The following is a 17731-nucleotide window of genomic DNA, read 5'->3' on the forward strand; positions in this document are numbered from 1 at the left end:
AGGATTCAGGAGTTGAATAGGTCATTTGGAAAGATGGCAGCGTTAATAGAACGTCTGTTATCAGTGGCGACACACTTGTGTGTGAACCGTTGGTAGCCGGAAAGAATCCTATGTCATGTACAGGGTTGGAGCCCTGATCCACTGCTGTAAGGAGCCGGATGTGGGTTCCTGGGTTAATCTAGTAGTGAGGACGGATAAATCCAGTAGGTTATTTGCATACGAGTATAACTGGGCAGCCATGAGCATGTCCACTCCTGAATCCTGATCACCTTAAGAAAACCATTGTTTAGAACCAATCATCCCTTTACATCACTTTTTCACTTCGCGCCAGCACCGTGTTCTTCACTTGTCACCCTCTGCCTGGTGCCTAGTGGGTGGATCCCTGCTTGAGGATCACCCTCCTGAGGTGATCCCCAAGCAGGAATCCACTAAGGATGGGGTACCATAGGAAAGGGGAGATTCTACCCTTTCCAATGATTCCTCTCCCATCTGCCTTGGTGCTCAGGGGGCTGAGGTACCCCCCTGAGCACTGAGGTAGTGAAACTAAAACTGAGATTCAGTTTCAGTTTCTCCAAAACGACATGTGTGCCGACCGTCATTTCAGAGAAGTGATCAGAACAACCTCAGGAGCTGCGAAAGCTTTTCCCTAGCTCCCAAGGGTGTTTTGATAAAAAGGAAATCCGTCTGGTGCCCACACCGGAGGGATTTCCTATGACATGTGCACGGCCAGCCGGATCCATCTAACGCACATGAGCACTGGTGCTTCGGATTGATCCTGGCCGTTCGACTCACCGAAAGGATTCAGAATGAGAATGGGGTTCTGACCAAGGAACATGTACAAACATTTATGAAATCTAAAGGTAAGGATACCCAAAGAACTAAATGATCTAAGAAATGTTTCAGATGTCGAATGTTATGATGTATGGACAAGGACAAAAAGTGCTTATCATGGGTGTGGTGTGCAGTTCATGCGGGTTGAAAGGCCTCTATGGGAGGAATTGCAGGGTGTAAAAGAAAAGCACTAAGGTATAGCAAATGGGTCTGAATGATTAACCTGAACAGCTGCCTGAGGCGTGCTGTAAATGCTTGTGATCCAGCATTGGAACCGTGGTCCAGACCAAAGCGCCCGAGAGTCGAGAAGAGGTACGGCCAATGCACGCATTCAAATGCCTTCCCCGCGTCAATCGCTAGTAGAAGGGCTTCCTTTTTTGACCGGTAAGAATCCACTAAGGATGGGGTACCACAGGAAAGGGGAGATTCTACCCTTTCCAATGATACCTCTCCCGTCTGCCTGGGTGCTCAGGGGGCTGAGGTAGCCCCCTGAGCACTGAGGTAGTGAAACTAAAACTGAGATTCAGTTTCAGTTTCTCCAAAATGACATGTGTGCCGACCGTCATTTCGGAGAAGTGATCAGAACAACCTCAGGAGCTGGGAAAGCTTTTCCCCAGCTCCTAAGGGTGTTTTGATAAAAAGGAAATCCCTCTGGTGCCCACACCGGAGGGATTTCCTGTGCCATGTGCGCAGACGGCCGGATCCATCTGACGCACATCAGCACTGGTGCGTCGGACGGATCCTGGCTGTTCGACGAACCGAAAGGTTCAGAATGAGAATGGGGTTGTGACCAAGGAACATGTACAAACATTTATGAAATCTAAAGGTAAGGATACCCAAAGATATAAATGATCTAAGAAATGCTTCAGATGTTGAATGGTATGATGTATGGACAAGGACAAAAAGTGCTTAGCATGGGTGTGGTGTGCAGTTCATGTGGGTTGAAAGGCCTCTATGGGAGGAATTGCAGGGTGTAAAAGAAAAGCACTAAGGTATAGGAAATGGGTCCGAATGATGTATATGAAGTAGAGGAGAAGGATGATTTGCAGGTTTGCGAAATTACCTTACTAGTGCAGGAACAAGGGAAACGACAAGGTCCAGAAGACTGTGTACGGGTAATGGGAGTGAATTTAAAATGCTATTTGACTCTGGCGCAAAGATCATTCTCATTCTTCTTTGAAGAGAAATTGGTAACGTGAAGTTGTTCAAGTCAGATATAAGACCACTAGCATATGGTGTTCAACTCATCGAACTGGTAGGACACATCATGGAGCAAGTCGTATATGAAGGGCGGTCCACAGTAGGAAAAATGTCTATCTCTAATAAAGGTGACAGCATCATCAGTTGGATCCATCAATGGGATTTAGAAGTAAAGCTAGATCTGAGCAGTTCCTCACAGATCCTTTTTAAAAGGAAGAAACACTGTGTGGAACAAGAGAAGGAAGACAGCCCTAAATTCGGAGCGGTGCAGTTGTCCCAAGGGGAGATGAGTCAAGTGGCAGAAAGAATTTCCAGAAGTATTTAATGACCAGTTAGGGTGGCTGAAAAGCTATACTCAAGACATAATTTTAAAGAGGGATGCACTGCCAGTGGTCAGTAAGGTGAGGAAGGTTTCCCTGGCAATGAGACAAGCCATGAAATATGAGATTGACAGATTAAAAAGAGAAGGTATTATTGAAGAAGTGGGGGTGTCTGAGTTGGTGGCTTCAGTGGTCCTGGCTGAAAAAACTTCTGTGTGGATCTCGGAGGAGTAAACAGGGAAGTTGCGTTTGATGTGTTTCCTTTACCAAACATTTCATGCATGTTAACGCAGCTAGGAGATGCAAAAATATTCTCCATGTTAGATTTACAAGCATCCTACCACCGGATTAAGCTGGGAGAAAGTTCTAGCAATCTTACAGCATTCATCTCTCCTTGTGGGGGTTTCAAGATTTACTAGGATGCTGTTTGGGTTGGTCTCTGGGGCCTTGGCATTTCAGAGGGCCATGGAGAATGTACTGGAGAGGCTAGAAGGTGTCAAAATCAATCAAGATGAATGTCTAGGTCTTTGGTGACACCTCAGAACAGCATAATCAGCACTTGAGAAGAGTACCTGAAAGATTTCAACAATGTGGCTTCACACTGAGGGAAAGCAAATGTAGACTTGGGTGTGAGGAAATCATCTATTTAGGCCTCAAACTGACAGCAACTGCGATCAGTCTAGGTAGAGAATCTGTCGAAACTAACAAAGGATTGACTGTCCTGGATAGTTGGGAAGACTTGATTAAATTGTTGGTAATCACAGAGTACTATCACAAGTTTGTACCCAAATTTTCAGCAAGAGCATATAATATAAGAAAGCTCTTCAATAAAGGGCCAACATGTATGTGGTCTACACAGTGTGACAGGGAATTTGATGATGTTAAAGGGGCACTGTCAGACACTCTCATTTAAAAGTTTCAGAACTCAGGATAAATGAGTGTTAGTTACTGACCAGGGAGCAAAAGAATTAGGGGAAGTCCTTAAACAAGGAGTGGGAAGGGAAGAATGCACTATAATGTTTTTGTGGAGGAACTTAAAGGGACCTGAGAGTCGCTACTCAGTGATTGAGATAAAAGCTCCTTGTAAAGTTTGGGTCACAAACAAATTACAGAATTTTTTATGGGGCACACAATTTGTGGTGAGAATGGACCACAAACCATTTAGAGAGATTTTTGACAAACAGGAAATTGATGCTGTATCAAGTAGGATTTGCAAGTGGATAATTTCATTACAAGACTTTAATTTTAAAGTGGAATACATACCTAGAACTGAATTTGTGTGGCAGGTTGCTTATCGATATAGGTGAATGTGAAAACACTAGGAGTTGAGGAACCACTTGTGGAACACATGTGGGAATTGGATGAGTTTGAGGTGTGTGAAATCACGGAAGGCATTATAAGTAAAGAAGAATGGATAGATCAGGTAGGCAGCGATGAGGTTAGACTGCAATTTACTAAGCTAATTGAGAAAGGCTTGGGTGAACACAAGAATTTGTGTCCATCATACTGAGAATATTGGGAGGTCAGGAATATTCTGGGTAGGAAAATGGTAGGAGATCCACACAAGCCACACCTCTGTGGACTCCCTTGGGTGTCTAGTTTTCAGGAATGGCTGGGTTTGGGAGGTCAGGAATAAATTAGCAAAACATCAAGGGTTGCTGTGGAAAGCTAAGGGGTAGGTGGATAAACCTGGTGCATCAAGGACACCTGTGGATCATCAAAATTAAATAAAGGTTAGAACAACACTTTTGGTGGGCAGGTTTAGATAAACAGGAGGAACGTGAGGTTAGGGAGTGCATGGATTGCAGAAACAGTGACAAAGTCTGCAAGACAAGGACTCAACCTATGAAGTCGATAAAATACCCACAGTGACCATGTAAGCATGCAGCTCTAGACAACACAAGGCAATATAATGTTTTGGTCTTGTTAAATTTGATCTCCAGGTGGTTTGAGATGAAAGTAACACAGAGTGTTGAGACAAGCAATGTGGTGAAGTTTTTGAAGGAGATTTTCACCAGAGAGGGATTTCCTGATTTCGTTCTGTGCTCTGATTAACAATGGTGTACAGTTGGTGTCCGGTGAAATGGCAAACTTTTTTTCACTAATGGGAAATTGCCATAAAAAATATGTCTAATGCCACCCAGAATCCAGTGGGGTGGTTGAGAGGTTCGATGAGGTGCTGAAAGAATCCATACAAATAGCAAAACAAGAAACAAAAGTTTGGAAGGAGGAGATTCAGACAAGAGTGGAAGTGTATTGCCTCACCCCTTACTCAGTCTCAGGCAAGGTACCCCTTGAATAGTTCAGAGGAAGAGAGGCCAGCTCTATGATGTGCACTTCTTGGATTAATCATCTCAAGGGTCAGGATGAGGAGGTAGAATTTGATTGGAAAAAGAGGCAACAGGAAAAAATAGGGTTCAGAAAACAGGAGTATGACATGAGACATGCGGTAAAGCGTACAGTATTATCGGCGGATGATTTGGTTGGATAAAATTGCCTATAGGGGTGACAAAACTACAAAAATAGGGGGGGTCCCCAAAGAGTGGTTAGACTATTCAAGAATGCTGTCAAGCTAGAAGACAATCGGATTTAGAATTTGGGGAGAGTGGTGGTGGTTGCAAAACATGGGGTGAAGACACTAAGGGGGATACCACGAATACCACAAAATAGGAAAAGGTACAAATCAAGAAGGTGGCAGTCCTTCACAGTACAAAAGTAGTACATCAGGTGGTGTGGTTAGTGCATGACACAGCAACAGGAGTGTCTTGTCCCTGGAATGTTTAAAAGATTGTTACATGTTAGTTCTGTAAATGTAGTTCTGCATTGGGAAACTCATATAATATTGATGTCTGTATACGATGGAAACAGTTGCCTTGGTTTACAAAATTTACTGTTGCTTTTCTCTCTAGCTTCTATTCCTCATTCTTATCCATTGTAGCTACATAAGTTGTTATTAATGATATTTTCTATGTACCTCATCTGGGATTAATTGTTCGATCTCATTTGAATTTCCTTAATGTATTAAGTTGTTAAGAATTCCATCCATTTGGTGTAAATAGGGAGGTGTGTGGTATCCAGGTATCCTTAGATTCTTGGAACATGACATAGTGCAGTGGGGGATTTCAGAGGTACTGATGGTGCAGTTAGGAGTTGGAGATCAGCTTGATGGTGGATGAGGCATTGTTGTGACAAACTTGAATAAACCTGTTTTGAAAAACAAAGTAAGTGGACAGAAGACTTTGTTAAAGAGAGAGTTATTTCCCTTAGCCATCAGGCTCCAGCGGGATCGAGTGCTCTGTTTGGCTGCCAGTAACATGTTAAAATGTTGCTGGCAGCCATTACAGGGCTAGAGGACTTAGGGCCACATGCATAAAAGATTGGAATTGCGATTCCTAAACAGCGATTTTAAGGGAATCGCTATTTAGGAATCGCAATTCCTTTATGCATGTAGGAATCGCAAAATCAAATTGCGACTCCTACAAATTCATTAATAGCGACTCACATATTGCAACTCGCTATTAAGGAATGACTTTCCATTCATTCCTATGGGTAGGCTGTCCGGTTTTAGGTTTAAACCTGAAATAACTGATAAAACCCCATTGAAAGAGAAATAGCCCTCACCCCTGAAAACATATAAACACTGAAAAAACACCTGCCCAACCACAAACTAAATACCATTCAAAGAAAGGAAAAGGAGAGTGAAAGAGTCGTTTTTTTCTTCCTGAAGGGGCCTATACAATGCAACTTTGTTATCTAAGCTAGCAGTAAGAAAGACTGGGCTAACATTATTCTGCTTGGTTTTGTTGTTTAAGGATATCACTAAAATAGTGTTTTCTTCCTTTTGCTTTTTTTCAATTTTGTTGTCTTTGGTCTAGAGAACCAGGATTTAGAAGCATGTTTTAGGTTTTGTTTAAATAATTTATAAACTGTAGAGAATCAGGAAATATCAAAATCATATTTGATATTTTAGCTGTGTTTGATTATTTTATTGATTGGTAAAATGGCTGGTTTCATAAAATCTTTCCTAATATGTGTTATCACATTTACCCACAGAGAGTGTGTAAAAAACCTAAATACATCAGCCTCTAGTTTCTAGTGAGTCAGTATTGATAGTAGGTGAATTGCCAACACCTCAGGCTTTAAACATTCAATGCAGGGTAAAGTGACAAGTATATGTGAAAAGAGCACTATCACCAAGCATCTCGAATAGTGGTGAAAACGTGACACCAGACTTTTGGAAAACATGGAACACAGTGTCACTTGGAATGCTCTGCAAAAAAAGGTTATTTTCAAGTTCAACAAAGATAGGAGTGATATTGTTCGTATTTGCAGTGATTCCTGCTATGTATATGAACATTTTGTGTGATGACCTATCAAAATTGATACCTGAGCTGAAGAGCTTCCCTGTAAGAGATCCTTGCCACTTATTAGATGGTATGCTGAAAGCATCTTTACAATCTTAAGAGTTAATGAGGAATGCTGTTGACTTTTAAGTCCATTCTGGTGCACTGTTTTCTTATGCACAGGAACTAAAATGCAAATATTTATCATTTCATGCTTTGTGTGGCATTAAAGCAAGAGTCATCCCAACTGTGTACCTTAGCTGATAGTTCTCAGTTCAAGGGGCTATGAATGCTATATTATCCATGTGGCAACCATTTACAGAATTTATGCTGAGTGATGATGCCAAAGGCAAGAAATGTGAGGATCTTTGGTCGCATATTAATATTGATGTGAAAAAAATACACTCTACTGCATCCTTTGATTTTTACAAGAAAACATAACTGTTGTAGTGGACATATTAAAAAAAAATCTCGGGCCAGATGTAGGTGGCCAAATACCGGTCAGTAACAGATGATTTCGGCCGTTACCGACCGGTATTTGAAGTTTTAGATGTAGGGGGCTAAAAAATTACAGATTCAGTAAATTTACCGATTCCGTAAATTACCGATTCCGTAAATTTACCGAATCGGTAAATCTAGATGTAGGTGGCACTGAAAACAGTGCCACAGGCCCTTAAGAATTCGTTATTTACCACAAAATAATATTTCATGGTAAATAACGAATTCCAGTGTACATGCACATCTGTGAAATCTATTTGGATCTCATATACACTATGCGTACAATGGCTATATACCATGCACTATCAGTGCAGAAAGCAAACATTAATAAAAGCAAAACGTTGAATAAACACCGGAAAAACACAGTTTCTGTTGTTTTTAATGGCGCGAAAATGTGTAACCGATAACCACTGTATTTTTAACGTATTGAAATCACTTGAAAACACTGAAAAAACCCCACCAGAATTAACCAAAAATAGAAACTGAAAAAAGGAAAGCCTACCTATGGGCCTAGAGGCCCATAGGAAGGAATGAGAAGTAATTTGCAATTTGCGAGTACCAAATAGGTACTCGCTAATTGTGAATGCTATTTGAAGGGTGCTAGGGGGCCAAAAGACCACCCTGATGCACCCCCAAAATTGGCATGTGTGCACATGTGGCACACATATATGCCCTTAGGGCATATGTGTGCTCCACATGGCACTTGGAAAATGCAATTTTATGCATTTTTCTAAGAAATTGCATATTACCATCAACTTGAAGTTGATGTTAATTTGAAATTCCAAATTGCGAAAACGCAATTTGCGAATGCATAATGCATCGCATTTAGGCAATTGCAATTTGCGATTCCTTAATTGCATTCGCAATTAAGGAAATTGCAAAAAATTGAGATTTCCTTAATTGCAAATGCCTTTGGGCTTGATGCATCGGAAATAGCCTTTTACCGGTTGCAAACAGGCCGATTCTGCGCATTGGCCCGTTTGCGACCAGTAAAATGTTTGATGCATGTGCCCCTGAGTCCCCTGTCCTGAAGTAAAAAAAAAATATATATATATATATAAAGAGGCAGGGTAGGTGTACGCTAACCCCTAGGCGCCATGGGGGGAACTCAGAAGGACCTCCCCGGGCTAAAAAATAAATTAAAAAATCAACATAAAATGGCATGATCCCAAAGGATTGGAAAAATACACCAAAATGACCCCTGTACATATATGTACGGCCCTGAGGGATGGGGTCCCCATGGCCTAAAAAGGCTTGAGGAGGGGGACCAGGGGGCCCATGCAGTCCCGCTCTCCTTTCATAAAAAATTGGCTCTGGGGTATGGGATTCCAAGGGCCAGGCCGTATGGCCAAGCAACCTTGCAGCACACGGTCAAAGGCTGCATGTAGTGTGTGGTTAGCTAGTATGCTCTGACACAGGTGACAAAATGGCGGCCAGGGCATGAACACCTTACGGGGACGGCCGTGTTACACAGCAGCCTGCCCGCGGAGAATCCCATATGGACACTTGCCTGGGCAATGAGAAGTGTCAGCCTCGTTAAAAGGTTGAGGCGTATTGAGGTGTCTTGGGATCCTGACACTGCTTGCGGTGTGCACGTAGCGGCGCTGTAGACAAAATGACACCTAGATCTCCTTAAACGTCGCAGCCCGCCATTGACTTGCAAAGCGCATAGGGTGAAAGGCATTTTGTCTCGAGCCGAGGAAACCCCTGTTGCGCTGCAGTACAGAGGAACCCGGTGCTTTCCTTGGCGGCGGTCGCCGCTGACCACCCTGCGAGCTCCTGGGACCTGGTGGCATCTGGACGGACCCGGGAGCAACAGCTCGACTATCAGCGTGCACCCATTGCTCTATTCTGAGGAACACACCAGACTGCGCTAAAACGTAGGCCCACTGCTTGGTCCTAAGATGGCGGCTCCCTTAGGACATCGGTACCGCTGACTCTGCCTTTGTGTGCAATCAATGCTCCGGCAGTCCTGCAGAAATGTCATGGGAGTGCTTTTGTGTGTGCGTCTGTGCGTGTACAAGGGGGTGTGTGTGGATGCACGTGTGTGTGTGCGCCTGTACGTGTATGAAACACTATGTTCACATTTGTATGTGCTTTTGCATGTCTGCGTGTGATGGTGTAGACATGTATTTGGGTGTTTCTGTTTTAGAGCACATGATTCTATGTGTGCTTGTGTTTGTGCGTGCAGATCTTTCTGTATGTGTGCTTATGTCTGTGCCTGTGATGGTGTGTGATGGTTTCTGTATGTGCACCCTCTGTTCGGGTATGAGAGTGTGTACACACATTTGTTGTGTGCTTCTGCATGTCTGTGCGTGTGATGGTGTGTGTGTGTGTGCATGTATTTGTGTGTACGTCCTTGGGTATTTTTGTTCTGGAGCATGTGATTGTATGTGTGCTTGTGTTTTTGATAGTTTCTGTATGTGTGCTTGTGTCTTGTGCGTGTTTGCGTGTATGAGAGTGAATGCATTTGTGTGTGCTTGTGCATGTCTGTGCATGTGATGGTGTTTGTGTGTGCATGTATTTGGGTGTTTTTGTATTAGTGCATGGGATTTTATGTGTGCTTGTGTTCTTGTATGTTTCTGGCTATGTGCGTGTCTGTGTGCATCAGTGTGCATATCAGAGTGTGTGCTTGTGCATGTCTGTGAGTGTGATGGTGTGTGCACGCTGGATTTGTTATTTTCTGGTGGCCGTTGTCCTGAATATTGACTTTAACTGCCTGATGCCTGACCTTAGGATGGCCACTAGTGTACCAGTGTACAGTACAGTCCCCTGCCTGACCCCTTGATGGCTTCCATAGTGGTCCCCTACACGTTATTTTATTTCCCTGGGACAACAATTGGACATTGACCAGACCTTGAACCTATCTCCTAACCTGCCTACACATCAGGACTTAGAACCTGCGGAACTTACCCCAGACTGTGGAGACCTAGCGATTTGGCTGTTGCCTGGTGGAGCTACCATATAGCTAAAGAGGTGATGGGTTGTGGACTCCCCCTCACTGCCATCACCTACCCAGCTCGACCTTGGGCAGATTTTCCCCTCGTCTCTGCATCCTATCTTCCTCCTACCTATTTACCCTATCCCCTTACCCTTCCTTGCTCCATTCACCTTGTCCCCTAAAGCGCTCTGATCCATCGGGTCTAGCCAGCGCTTTATAATAACTCTTTAATTAAATTTGTTCCCATTTAGTACTCTTTCTCTCTTTGTCTACTTCCCTAGCTCCTATCCACTCTCCCCTGATCCACTCTCCCCTGAATCTCTCACCTTGCCTGCTAGTCTGCCTAGCCCTCTGTCCTTTGTGCCCTTTGACTAAGCACTCCTTCTCCCCAAGTTGGGGAAAGATCCAATATTTATACTCTGGAGACTCAGCGTACCCGCTGAGGGAGTCCACTGTGCCAAGAGAGCCACTCACAGCTGAGGTATGGCATGAAACCCCTTACCAAAGCACTCCCTCTCCCCTTTTTGGGGAAGGATCCAGTATATGCCTTGGAGTCTCACAGACCCCTCTGAGAGAGTCCACTGCGTAAACGGAGGCTCCCGCTTCCAAGATAGGGAAGTGATACCACTTCCCCTGGGATCCCCTGGGATCACAGCTTACTGGACTTTGGACGTTGCTTTGACTCGTCTACCGGTTTGTGTCCCTGTCGCCCTTCCCCTCCTCTTTCCATGCGGTGTATTTCACCCTCCCCTCCTCTTTCCCGCCTTCATTACCTGTCTACTTCCCCAGCTTCTTCCCCTCTCCCCTGAATCTTTCCCCTTGCCTTCTTTTCCCTTTACGTAATTGTCCTTATTGTTTATCTTGACCTTACAAGTAACTATGTTCCCATGCTCTAATAACTGTGTAACCTTTGTAACAATGTAACCTGTAACTATGATCTGATGCTCATGTAAAGTGCTCTGATACCTCCGGGTCTAGCCAGCGCTATATAAAACCTTCTTAAATGAAAATAAATAAGAAAAATGGCCAAGACCCCACTGCTAATGCCTGAAGGCCATGCGCAGCATGGGTTTGGCTGCATGCAGGAGGTTGGTCGCAGGCCAGGCCCTTTGGCCAACCCTCCACCTTGCATGACCTAAGGCCCTGTGCAGTGTGGGTTTAGCTGCCTTTATGGGGGTTGGATGCATGTGTGGGATCAGCTGCAGCCAGGACCTGTAATCAACTCCACGCCTTCTGGGGGATTACATTTAAATATGATAATTAAATATAACTTTCCATTAAAAAAACCTAGGCGGCGTATTTACAAGCCAAGTGCTCTGCTGGTGCACACCTGTTCCCATATAAAAAGTGACGCACAGACGAGAGAAGGGGCTTGTAAATAAGCCCCTAAACATTTACAGAAAAAAACAAAGGTTAAAGTATAGTTATACTTAGGTGTGATAAAAACATCCGTTTCCTTTTTTTTTTTCAAACTTAGAAATTCACTGAAAAAAACCAAAGGTGAAAGTAATGTTCTAGTTAAGTGTGTTAAAAAGATCTATTTCCTTTTTTTATTTTTTAAAACCTTTAGCAAGTCACTGGAAAAAAAACAAAGGTTAAACTAATGTTATTGTTAGGTGAATATGTCAGTTACATCATTAACCTTTTGAACTAAGAAAAAAACACACACCAATACATTAGTTATAGTTAGGAGAGCTAACTGTAACTTGTGTCCCCGGAATGCACTGCTTATGACCTTACATATTACAATACTTATGACATGTTCTATGAAATCATTTATGACATCACTGATGATTTCATCCAAGCTTCTTTTGTTCACATTGCTCTATAATCCCTATAAACGAGTATATCATTAGAGCTCTGAATCTAAGTACAAAATAGCTCAGAATAATAAGAGGCATCAATAATGTCATCACAGAAACAATTCCTTTAGGTATAGAAAGCATGGGTTATGTTCCATATGGACTTTATTCCAGCAATCACAGATATATGGGAAACCTTCATTATATATGGTGTTCTGTATATATACAACTATTTAGAGAAAGCCATGTTCCTAAAAATACTAAACGTCTGTTCCAAAAGGAATGCCCTACTATGGACAGCTTGTATCTGTATTAAATCCATTACAGTCACCGAACCTGCATTGAGAAATGAAGTTGATATAAGTAGAGAAGTGGGTAATGTATACAGTATTCACTCTATGGAGAGAGTTTACCCTGTACAAGACTGTTTTCTGAGAGTGAAACTCATGCAAAATACACTAAAGATTATTAAAAAGTATCTACTAAGAAGGTGCAACAGTTGACAAAAAGACACTATTTGCATAAAATAATCAACAACTGGCGGTACTAAAGATTATACTACCTGCAGCCTTCATACTGTGGTGAAAACATTACAAAAAACTCATCTTTTGAAGGAAAATAAGCACATGTACATATCTTATATGCTGAGACGATTCTGTCTAATAACTCAAGGCTGGTTACATTACTTAGGGGTATATGCACAAGCCCCTATCGCCACCACAACGTCACTTTTATCGGCGTTATGGTGGCGGTAGGGGCTTCGCCTTATTTACAAGGCAGCATTAAGTCACTTAACGTGGGTTATCACTGACTTATAAATAAGGCCTTCTTTCACGCTATGTTTAGCATGAAAGGGGTGGGCAGTGGGTGATGCGGTGGGCGTTCCCCCTATGTACAAGGGCAGCGTACACAGGAGGCAACCCGGCGAAACGAGGAGAAATGCATTATTTCTCCTCGTTTTTGATTTTTCGATGACAAGGAAAAAGCAAAATGACACCGATTTTTCATGTACAGGAAGGTCCTCCTTCCTGTACATAAATCTTTTTTTAAATGCTATTTTGTGACTTTATCTGTGCTGCATTAAGCAGCACATATGAAAATGACAAAATGGCATTTCAGGACTGTTCATATGCAGAAGGGACACCTTCCTACACATAAACAATCCTCCTCTGCACGCAGACACAATTGCAATGTGGTGCAAGGGTGCCTGTGTTGGCGCTACACTGCCAAGAAGTGTAGTGCCATCGCCGGGGAAACGAAAGGCCTCACCATATCGTTGTAAACATGGTGCCGCCTTGCATTTCAGAACTGGCGGAGTGAGGCCTTAAGCCATGAGGGCTAACGCCTCAATCGACCACTTCTATTGTACATTTCCCCCATAGTTTGTAGTATGTAGAATCTTTGCAGTGCTAGAAACGTTTTCTAAAGTACCAAACAAATTTGTGTGACCATAAGGAACACAAATTGTCAACTGTTACATGAACAAAGAGTTACTCTTCAAAACACAGATTTATAATAAGCTCAATATCTCCACACAGCTAATATGCATTAGGAGCACATGCGTTTTGTAAACAGTTACACCCATTAGTTGGATACTGGCCATACGCAATTAGGTAGAAACATATTATGGTACAATCCGCCACTATGTAAACTAGAAAACAAATTAGCACACTCATTGGATGATGTCATCAATGATTCCATCAATGATGTCATTTGAATTGTCATAAATGATCGCATAGAACATACCATGAGTGATGTAATTTTGAGGTCTTAAACAGTGCATGGTGGAAGCCCAAATTATAGTTTGCTATCCTTACTATAACTGGTGAATTTCTGTGTTTTTTCCATTCAAAACATTAATGTTGCCGCTAACATATTCACCTCACTATAAAGCTACTTTAACTTTTTTTTTTCAGTGAACACACACACATGTATATATATATATATGTGTGTGTGTGTGTGTGTGTTCACTGAAAAAAGCATATATATAAAATGTTACAACTTCTGTAGGGACAGGAGTGCCCTCTGGGCACGACCTGCCATATATCTGCAGGGACAGTAGTCTCTGTCTTTTCTGTAATGTGCATTAGTAGCTAGTAAGAGTGGATGGTGTAATGGAATTTTCAGCATTGCCTTGTACTGAAAACCTATAGCATGAGCCATGCAGTACTGGAAAAACAATGAAGCTACATTTTCAGGATGCTTTGGTGATGTGGCAATATAAGTATGAGAAAGGAAAAAGTAAGTACTAATTGCAGCACTACAGATCCCTCAAGACTTTTTTGCAAACTTTTTGATATGAACGGGTAGGACGATGGGTGGGGGATTTTTAGGCTCTAGGATACTGTTCTGTTTTCTGGCCTAAAGGTGCTTTGTAATGTTATGTGGTCACAATATAGGCCTGGGTAGAGACACCACCATTTTACATGCTCACATTGTTAATTTGCCTTATTTCTTAAACACGATTACATTTGACACACATGCGTTTGCGTACCTGTGCAGGATAATATTCTCTGATACCAGCTTTGCTTACATGACCACTTCATAGGCACATTAACAAATATCTTGAACATTCTGTACAAGGGCCAGGTTTGCTACAAAAAAAGTTGTTATTTGCTCTGACTGTTCTGCGACAGAGATATCACAATAGAATGAGCCATAGCAGCCTGACTCGTGCCTCGGCATGGCAACAAGGATTATGGAAAGGGGCGACCAATCGGTCCCCCCGAACGTATGGTGGAGTACCACGATCCCCCCGGGAAGCCATCTTGGGCGGGAGGCGAGTCTCGGCTGGTATGCCCGAAGCGGCGTAGCCGGGGCGCGCCTTTTTCCCGCCCTAGAGTGGGCTGGCCTAGACACCAACGCGGCCGGCCACGCCCTCGGAGGCAGGCGGGGGCGGGTTCACGCCCACCCTGAAGACGGATAAAAGGAGCGGAAGCCAAGAAAGCATCCTCTTGTTCCTGTGCTCTGAAGCTGCACCTCCCCGCTGCACGTGAGCTCGAGACGGAACGAAGAGCAATTTTGAGCGTTGTAATCCCTCTTTTTTGTCTTACAGATATCCCGTCTAAAAATGCCCAAGAAGGTCGGAAAGCGGGTCGGTACCGAGGAGATGCTCCGCATACTCATGAAGGAGATAGCCGATCTGAAGAGAAAGGTTGAGGCTAAGGACGGGGAGGGAGGACCGAAACGGCCTTTACAGGGAACAATTCCCGGTGGAAAAAGCAAGAGGCCCAGAAGGGGGGCACTTGGGGGGGAGACCCCGGTTCCCGAAGCGCCACGAGAGGAGCCAACCCCGGCGCCAAAGGAGGGGAATCCAATCCCTGTGGTGGTCACCCCTGCGAACAGGGAGGATATGCCCCCCGAGTTAGCGGCACAATTGGCAGCGTGGCTGGGAAACGATAGCGAGGGCGCCACGGCTGACGACGCCCGGGCAGTGATGAGGCAACTGCGGGAATCTAGGGAGGCTGCGAAGACGCCATCTTCTGTTCCCCCACAGGTCCCGGCGGTTGGAAGTACAGCAGGCCCAAGTTCGGCGACAAGCGTGGGGTCTACTTCAGGTAAGCGGCCATTGCCGATTGCGGGGGGGGAGTCTGCACCTTCTCGAAAGGAGAAGATTGCCCAGCACGTCCCACTAGAAGTCAAGGAATTGATTTGGGCGGATAAATATGTAAACATGTTTTCATTGCTTACCGACCATTACGAGATCGAGCATGTAAAGAGTCAAAAGGAGCTCATGCATCCGAGTGTTTGGCGCGCAAAAATGGCCGCCTTTAAGGTCGACGAGACCATTGGTACTTGGGGCAGAGCGTGGGGAATTTTTACTTCCATCATGGGGGAGCGCAGGCCTGAGTTGTTGACCGAGTTACCCATTTATCAGTCACGTATTATGGAGTATTCTGTGGCATATGGGGGCAATCAGTGGTTCTGCTATGATAATCTGTTTAGAAAAGCTAAAGAACACAACCCGTTGTTGTCTTGGGATTGTTACGACTCTGTGTCTTGGCAAAAAATGGAGAGTACAGGGATGTTGAAGGTGCCATTAGTAGGGAGTAACGGGGGGGAATCCTCCCGCCAAAACTCTGGGACGCCCTTTCGGACGGGTGCAGGTAACGAGTTCCACACGAAGCCGAGTGGCAACACAGGTAAAAGGGGGATCTGTTGGAATTTTAACAGGGGCAAATGTACCAGGCCCCAGGGGTCATGCAAATTCAGACATGAGTGTGGGGGGTGCGGGCAGCCATCCCATCCTGAGTCCATGTGCAGAGCCAAAACGGGTGATAACGGTGGTAAGGGAGGCGCCAAACAGGTCTAATATAGTCCGAGGGGCGCCTTTACCGACCCCGATTGATACCATGGCAATGATTCCTTGGCTCAGCGAATACCCAGATCATGCTTCCGCTGGGGTGTTACGGAACGGGTTTTCATATGGTTTCCGCATCCCAGTGGGGGATTTTCAGGGGGTACCGGACTGTAAGAATCAAATGTCGGTCTTACAGCACACGGCAGTGGTGCAGGTAAAGATTGGGAAAGAGGTGACTCGAGGTCGTGTCGCCGGTCCATTCGATTTGCCACCAGTTGCTAATTTTGTGTGTTCTCCTCTAGGGGTTGTTCCCAAGAAGGACCCGGGTGAGTTTCGGCTGATACATAATTTGTCAGCCCCACATGGTCTTTCCGTGAATGACGCGATAGACCCGGAAGTATGTTCGGTGCGGTACGCATCTTTCGATGAGGCCGTTGCCATGTTGAATCGCCTGGGGCCCGGGACGCTGATGGCCAAATCGGACATCGAGTCAGCGTTCCGGTTGCTCCCGGTACACCCAGACGATCAGCGTCTCCTTGGTTTTCAGTTTCAGGGTCGCTATTACATGGATAAATGTATGCCAATGGGATGCTCGATTTCATGTGCCTATTTCGAGAAATTCAGTTGTTTTCTGCAGTGGGTATTCACGAGGAAGACAGGTTTTCAACATGTTATGCACTATCTCGATGACTTTCTGTTTCTGGGGGCAGCCGGGGATTCTGAGTGTGGACAGGCCTTACATGAATTTTGTGTCCTAATGAATCAATTCGGTGTGCCATTGGCGCCAGGTAAGACGGTGGGTCCCTCGACCTTGATCGAGTTTCTGGGGATCGAGCTCGACTCGGTGGAAGGTTGTTTTCGTTTACCTAAAGAAAAAGTGTTAAAATTCAGGTTATCCCTTGAGACATGTATTCGTGCAACGAAAGTGAACTTGCATCAATTGCAACAGGTGGTTGGTCAGTTGAACTTTGCCCTAAGAGTAATGCCGATGGCACGCCCCTTTTCCCGCTCGATTGCACAGTCCATGGTCGGCTTGAAGGAAGGACATCATCGTACGAGACTCTCGGCAGAGGTTCGCCAGGACATGCGCATTTGGATTGCATTCCTGGCGGATTTCAATGGTCGAATTGTCTGGAATAAACCAGCAGTGTCTTCCGAGGAGTTGGGGCTATGGACAGACTCGGCGGGGAGTATGGGTTTTGGCACCATATTGGGTACACAATGGTCGGCTCAAAAATGGCCGTCATGGTGGCATGAGTGCGGGTTGACGAGTAACATTGCTTTTCTCGAACTGTTCCCTATTCTGGTGGCCTTGAAAACATGGCCAGAAGGGTTTAGGGATCACTCTGTGGTGTTCTGGTCTGATAACATGACCGTGGTTGAGTGTATCAATAGTCAGGCAGCACGTTGCAAATTGATTCTGAGACTGCTCAAGGAAATTGTGTTGTTGTGCATGCAACTAAATGTACTGTTTAGGGCGCGACACGTGCCGGGGG

The sequence above is a fragment of the Lissotriton vulgaris genome, chromosome 5 (assembly GCF_964263255.1).
Source record: "Lissotriton vulgaris chromosome 5, aLisVul1.2, whole genome shotgun sequence".
Classification (NCBI taxonomy): domain Eukaryota; kingdom Metazoa; phylum Chordata; class Amphibia; order Caudata; family Salamandridae; genus Lissotriton; species Lissotriton vulgaris.